The sequence below is a fragment of the Sinocyclocheilus rhinocerous genome, unplaced genomic scaffold, assembly GCF_001515625.1.
Source record: "Sinocyclocheilus rhinocerous isolate Xijiao unplaced genomic scaffold, SAMN03320098_v1.1 scaffold324, whole genome shotgun sequence".
Taxonomy (NCBI): domain Eukaryota; kingdom Metazoa; phylum Chordata; class Actinopteri; order Cypriniformes; family Cyprinidae; genus Sinocyclocheilus; species Sinocyclocheilus rhinocerous.
In genome coordinates, this window is record NW_015644072.1 from 709,254 (window position 1) to 717,027 (window position 7,774).

The following is a 7,774-nucleotide window of genomic DNA, read 5'->3' on the forward strand; positions in this document are numbered from 1 at the left end:
CACACACACACACACACACATTTGTAGAGAATATTCTATATTCTAATTCTGTAAAAACAACAAAATCACTCACTTATTTATACATTTTTGTTACTTTATTTGGGTACATTCATTTGCTATAAAAAATACTGTGATTTGAGTGTTAACATTTATTGTATGTGAAAACCTCTAACATACTGTTTGACCAATATTGTTATATGAGAAATTTGTCTTTAGGAATGTTTTAACAAAGATACTCACTTGACAAACTCTCCTTTTCTTCGCACAAATGAAACGAAGGCTGCGTTCCAATCTGCATGATTAATGCTTTCAGAGGGCACTTCGAAGGGAGAATAACTGCGAGGGCCACGCTGCTATATAGTTTCAAACTGAATTTGTAATAAAAACAATATTTAAAAGGCGAATTAAGTAAGATCTAAGCACCACAACTTTAACTCTTCCAAATCACTCAAAGTGGACGGTGAAATCTTCGAAAGGATTAGGGCATAGGGTCGATAATTCTGAATAGAACACACCCCAGGTGCAGCGCAATCAATGACGTCGACACAGCAAACTAACAATGACCTATACAATACAATACAATTTTATTTATATAGCACAGTTTAAAAACAACCGGAGTTGACCAAAGTGCTTTACAACACTATACCAACAATAGGCAAATTGCAAAATTACACATTAAATATACACAGAATATACACAAGCTGTAAAATGTGTGGCGTTCCTGAGAACAAAGTCAAAGACAATTTGTCATGGGATATCGAACGCCAACGAAAATAAATAGGTCTTTAGAGTGGATTTAAAAACAGACAAGGTTGGGGCAGTTCTGATGTGAGAGGGGAGACTATTCCAAAGTTTTGGGCCGACAACAGAAAAGGCACGATCACCTCTCGTTTTTAGCCTTGTCCTAGGAACATGCAGCAGGTCAGAATTAGTAGATCTTAGCGATCTCGACAAAGTATGAGGCTGTAACAACTCGGTTAAGTACAGTGGGGCCAAATTGTGAAGAGATTTAAAAACAAAAAGTAGAATTTTAAAATCAATTCTGTACTTTACTGGAAGCCAATGAAGTGATATTAAAACCGGTGTAACAGTCTCATATTTGCACTTTCCAGTAAGAAACCGAGCTGCTGCATTCTGGACTAACTGCAGATGAGAAACACAGGACTGAGGAACACCAACATACAGAGAATTACAGTAGTCAAGCCTGGATGTAACAAATGCATGTATTGCTATTTCAAGCTTCTTTAATGATAGAAATGACTTCACTTTGGAGAGAAGCCGGATATAATAAAAACAGGACTTAACAACGGTACTTATCTGCTTGTCAAATTTAAGGTTATTGTCAAACCAAACACCCAAGTTTCTGACACAGGTGGTACTGTATGGTGATAGAGATGTAGTTTCAAAATCGTGTAAACTATGATCATTGGGACCAAACATAATGAATTCAGTTTTACTTTCATTGAGGCACAAAAAATTTGTTGCAAGCCAAAGTTTCAGTTCCTTCAGACAATCCAAAATGGGCTTTATGGCACGCTTATTTCCACGCTTTAAGGGGATGTAAATTTGGGTGTCATCTGCATACAGATGGAAAGAGACCCCATGCTTGTTAAAAATAAACCCTAAAGGAAGCATATAAAGTAAGAACAATTGTGTAGAAGTAGATGTTGATCCATCCTTGTTTAAATTATTCTAGTTTATTTGAAAGAAATGCAGAGTGGCACTTACTGTCTCTTCATCATCATCCTGACCAGCATCCTCTGGCTCTGAGGGGAGTGGTGAAACAGATGTTTCAGAGGGAATAGGTGAGACAGCAGTCCCTGAGGGTCCAGGTGATGAAGGAGACTGTGTGGGGTCAGGGACCAGTGAAGGGGATGTAGAACCCAGTACAGCCGTGTCACTGCTGGTGACCAGGGTGGAAGAACCCAGTGTCAGTGTGGAGGAGGGTGGTGACAGAACAACCTCTGGATCTGCAATGGTGTGATCCTCGCTGATGTCACAGAAGCCCTCATCTTCCTCTCGCTCCTCCACATTAAGGTCCTCGATGAGTTCTGCCGTCTCTTCAGAGTCTGGGTTCATGTCCTGCAATGCTAAAAAGCTACAGCCCTGAGGCACCAGCTCAGTAAATGGGCTCAAATCTCCAGGTTTAATCCAGGTTTCAGTGATACATAGGGCATCTAGAGCATGCAGAGTAAAAAAGTCATTTAATATAAATGTCTTATTTACCAGAGAGCGCGCGTTGATCAAAGCCACATGTAATGGCAACACCTCTCCCTGGGGTTGCGTAGATCTCCGAATCAGTCGAAGGTTAGAAGTATTTACTCCACCATGACGAACCCGCGGAGGGAGGCAGCGCGGAGAGACAGGGCCAGGGCTAGGGACAACAGGTCGAAGCCATCGATACGATGAGTCCAGCGAACGCCAGTGAAGACGTAATCCGTATATCATCCCTGGCCCGGTAGACAGCAAACCAGCAGTGGATAAGGAGGTGAAGATGCTGGATGTGGAAGTCCTGGGCTGGTGTGGCTGGTAAGGCACACCTGTGCAATAATCATGCTGTCTAATCATCATCTTGATATGCCACACCTGTGAGGTGGATGGATTATCTCGGCAAAGGAGAAGTGCTCACTAACACTAACTAAGATTTAGACAGATTTGTTAACAATATTTGAGAGAAATAGGCCTTTTGTGTACATAGAAAAAGTCTTAGATCTTTGAGTTCAGCTCATGACAAATGGGGGCAAAAACAAAAGTGTTGCGTTTATAATTTTGTTCAGTGTAAATACCTTTGGTATTACAGTGATTATTCCCACTTAGTCCCTCCCACTTGGAGGTCTCCCAACCTACTTGCAGCGTAAGTCCTTCCCACTTGGAGGTCTCCCAACCTATTTGCGGCGTAAGTCCCTCCCACTTGGAGGTTTCCGGGCTGCAGCGATACATACTTGCTTCGTTGAGTGCTCTACTAATGAGCTGATTAGGTGTGTTAAATAATGGAAACATACAGAGAGATGAGGTGGCCGAGTGTTAATCCATTGTGCTCTGCAGGCGCTGGGTTCGAATCCCATCCTCGTTGTTCCTTGCGGTTAACGGTGGTTGTTAATCTGCTATACACCTTTGGTGTTCCTTCCTTATGTGACACATTCAGTTCAATGAGTGCTCCACTAACAAGCTGATGATCTGAATACGGTGTGTTAAATAATGGAGGCACGCAGGGTGACAAGGGCTGCGTTCTAGTCCGTTTTTTTATGCCCTTCACTCGCAAACTTCCCTCCGTCTCGTTTACTCGGATGTACGTCATTGATTACTTTGCATGAGTGCCCACTTCTGGCGGAACCCTTGGAATGGGCTGAACTGGAACGTCCTAAGCCCTTGATCACTTAGAATCCACTATGGAGTTGGTTTATTGTTTACATTTTTACCCTTATGAATTTGTTTGGTGCAGCATTCTATATGTATATAGGTATGTGATGACGTCACAATCGTGTTGCATTGTGGTCTATGGAGCAGCCTGAAGTGTGCATATGAAGCAGACTCGCTCCCTTGGTCAAAATCGAGGGGTTGAGGGTCTGTCCATATAAACTTCCCTTGTCCACTTCACGAAGTGGAACGCACTTCAAAATGGCAGCGGGGATTCCCCCGAGGGGAAGTGCTTAGGGAAGTTCGCGAGTGCGTGTCTAAAAGTGGAGTGGAACGCAGCCAAGGTGGCCGATTGGTCAAGTAGATGGACTGCTAATCCACTGTGCTCTAAACGCCTTCTTGCGATTCTGCCTTTATCTACCGAAAAAAATGCAGCACGAAACAGAAAAGGAACCTCTTTTGTCAACAAGATGTTAAGCTTCCAGAGAAGCTGGCAAAAATTGCCAAGGCTGACTGTATTTCAAGTCATCCTGGTGGGGTATTGGGTAAAGTTTTCAACCAGCAATAATCGCGCCTCGGATGTACCTCATAAGCTACAATATTGCCTCTGCGAAAGAATGGCAGAGAAGGTCGCGACCTCTCCCGTGCACCCATGCGGACGTGGAACGACAGGGTGGTAACAAGCTTCAAACTGCAGTGTAAACAGTCTTCTGGCACTGATGGCTGCGTGGTGTGTCTACGAATCCAGCTAGCAACATGTACGAGAAGCCTTATTCATTGTTCTCGCTTTAATTAAAGATGTGTGAGCGTTGCTTTCCTGAACCCTGCGGGGAAAGAATTATGGGTATCCTGGTAACAAAGGGGTGGAGTTCTAAAGCTCGTGGCCGAGGAACGATTCGATTCAACGAGCCCCCAGGGGGGACGGGTAGGGTACAGAAGAGTGCAAGGATACTGCAAACAAGTTCTGAGGGTGGTCCCGTGTCAAATGTGCCTACCTTTTTCTAAACTCATGTGTTCTCTCAATGTTCTTTCCCACAAAGCAGAACAGCACATAAAAGAATCAGAAGCACATCTCTCTCTCTTTCAACACCACTGTGAGGCCCCTATCCCCTAGAACCCAATGTTCCTTGCAGCTCAGTTGTAGAGTTAAATTTTGAATCCACCCAACCATTTACAACACGTTATGCTGAACCTGGTCTCTGTTCTGTCAATGAGTGTGGCTGAAAAGCACGTCTTCGCATGGGACGAGGTGGCCGAGTGGTTAAGGCGATGGACTGCTAATCCATTGTGCTCTGCACGCGTGGGTTCGAATCCCATCCTCGTCGCTTTATGTTCCCTAGCATTTGAAGGGGGCCCAGTGCTCCTAAAAAGATATAACAATGGGGACTGCAACAACAGATGCCCACACTGACAAGCACTTGTGTGAGGGGGTCATGAGATAGCAGCAACTTTAGTTTGAAAGAGTTCAAAGACATATCAGTCATAAAGGCTGGACAAAGATGAAACTTTACAGAGAGCACGCAAACAAAAGGAGTTTGAAAATCTATATGTCAACTGTATGCATAGGCTAGTGTACACTATTTATATATTATAGAGTTGTTTGGGGTGGGGATAAATGTATATAGGTATGTGATGACGTCACAATCGTGTTGCATTGTGGTCTATGGAGCAGCCTGAAGTGTGCATATGAAGCAGACTCGCTCCCTTGGTCAAAATCGAGGGGTTGAGGGTCTGTCCATATAAACTTCCCTTGTCCACTTCACGAAGTGGAACGCACTTCAAAATGGCAGCGGGGATTCCCCCGAGGGGAAGTGCTTAGGGAAGTTCGCGAGTGCGTGTCTAAAAGTGGAGTGGAACGCAGCCAAGGTGGCCGATTGGTCAAGTAGATGGACTGCTAATCCACTGTGCTCTAAACGCCTTCTTGCGATTCTGCCTTTATCTACCGAAAAAAATGCAGCACGAAACAGAAAAGGAACCTCTTTTGTCAACAAGATGTTAAGCTTCCAGAGAAGCTGGCAAAAATTGCCAAGGCTGACTGTATTTCAAGTCATCCTGGTGGGGTATTGGGTAAAGTTTTCAACCAACAATAATTGCGCCTCGGATGTACCTCATAAGCTACAATATTGCCTCTGCGAAAGAATGGCAGAGAAGGTCGCGACCTCTCCCGTGCACCCATGCGGACGTGGAACGACAGGGTGGTAACAAGCTTCAAACTGCAGTGTAACCAGTCTTCTGGCACTGATGGCTGCTTGGTGTGTCTACGAAACCAGCTAGCAATAAGTACGAGAAGCCTTATTCAATACTCTCTCTTTAATTAAAGAAGAGTGAGCGTTGCTTTCCTGAACCCTGCGGGGAGAGAATTATGGGTATCCTTGTAACAAAGGGGTGGAGTTCTAAAGCTCGTGGCAGAGGTCAGGAACGATTCGATTCGACGAGCCCCCAGGGGGGTCGGGTAGGATACTGAAGAGTGCAAGTATACTGCAAACAAGTTCTGAGGGAGGTCCCGTGTCAAATGTGCTACCTTTTGCTTTTGCAGTCATAAAGGCTGGACAAAGATGAAACTTTACAGAGAGCACGCAAACAAAAGGGGTATACTTTGAAAGTCTATGTGTCAACTGTATGCATACGCTAGTGTACACGTACAAAAATAAAGTATACATTTGGCGTACAGGTGAGCTTCAACGCCATTGTGCTAAAAGGAGCTGCAGGAAAACCAGCACAGTGCAGATTTCAGTCGGGAAAGTAACCGTGTGATGAGGTGGCCGTACCCGCCAGCGATCGGACAGCCTAACCATTCCTAACGATTTGTTACAATTCCTAACACATTCTAAATAAGTCCTAACACTTCCGAACTAATTCCTAACACAAGTCCTAACAATCCTAACATCCAATGGTCTAAGTCCTAACAACTCCTAACAGGTCAGAACGGGGCAAAACAGCCATTGGTCGAACGGGGCAAAACAGCCATTGGCCGAAACGTAGTCACGTGCGAAGCCACATGATTACAGTCATAAAAAGAGCGGAAGCGCGCGGATGACTAGTTTATAAAGGTTAAGGCGAATTTGATATTTTTTAAACACGGAACATATTTTTAGTCAGTTTGACGTTTTCGGATAACGTGGAGGTAAGTACAATAAAACACATAAGATGAAAGAGAAGCGAGATTGTGATATAAATCGAGGTGGCCTTTCATATTGCAGCAAGTATTACTGTAAGTATTATTATTAATAGTAATATTGTTATTATAGTTCTTTAAATTTGTAAATAAGTATTATATGTCTTATAAAATGTCAGATTTGAGCTTTTGTAATAAAATATATGTGGAAGTAAGTTTATATTATTATTATTATTATTATTAGGTAGTTATTTAAATTTGTATTTACATACATCATTTTTATTATATAAAGGTCAGATTTTAAAGTTTATTATTATTATTATTATTATGTAAGTATTATTAGTAATATTGTTATTATAGTTCTTTAATTTTAAATGTGTGTGTGTGTGATTTTCATGTATATATTTCTATTCTTAATTTTAAACTATTTGTGGTAGTTAAGATTATTATTATATATGTAATTGTTTCAATTTGTTTATATATTCCCTATTTATATTCCTTTGTATTATATAAATGATGCTGGATTTAAGCTTTTTTGAATAAACCTATTTGGTAGCAAGCATATAATATATGTAATTATAGTTATTTTTATGTTTGTTTATATATTTATTAACTGTACATACAATTTATTTTACTTTTCAATTACATTTTCTGTTTTTGTTTATTTATATTTGCATATGTGTATTTTTATTCTCATGTTATTTTTATTGTCTGTGTGTTGTTCCTTGTATGCGCAGGCATACTTGGCAAAAAAGCTCTTTCTGACTTCTGATTATTATGTATGCATGTCCTGTTTGAGCTTTTGGAATAAACCGTATTTGTGGATGTATGTTTTGTATGTCTTATTCTTTCAATTTTACAAAAAGGAGTTGTTTTGTGATGAGGTGAAATAGGTCGAAATATTGACTTTTCTGTAATTTGTTAGTTAAAATTAGTGAAAAGGTGAAAAACTGTTAAAAAAAAAAACTATTTCAATTTAATTTGTTTCAATTAATTTCCCCCTTTTTTCCCCTTATTTTTTGCACTTTCCCTTTATTTTTTTCCTCATTTCCCCTTTCCCCCTTGTTTTTTTTCTCATTTTTTCTTTCCCCCCACTTCCTAACAACATTTGAATACTTCCGAACAAGGTCGCAACACTTCCTAACAAAGTCAGAACGAAAGTCCGAACGATGTGCAAAAACCTCCTAAATAAATCTGAACAGGTCCTAATGCAAATCCGAAACTTTCGAACAGATCAGAGCCGTAGAGAGAGAGAACTTGTGACAACTCCGTTCACTCCAATGGACCAGTTTTTTACAGCAA

The 7,774-nt window shown here is 41.3% G+C and overlaps 1 non-coding gene across 1 annotated transcript; it reads left to right on the forward strand.

The window, feature by feature from the left end:
* Positions 1-4,600: 4,600 nt before the first annotated feature.
* On the forward strand, positions 4,601-4,682 carry trnas-gcu (transfer RNA serine (anticodon GCU)). The gene has a single exon. It is a non-coding gene; the product is annotated as a tRNA-Ser (tRNA).
* The last annotated feature ends 3,092 nt before the right edge of the window (positions 4,683-7,774 follow it).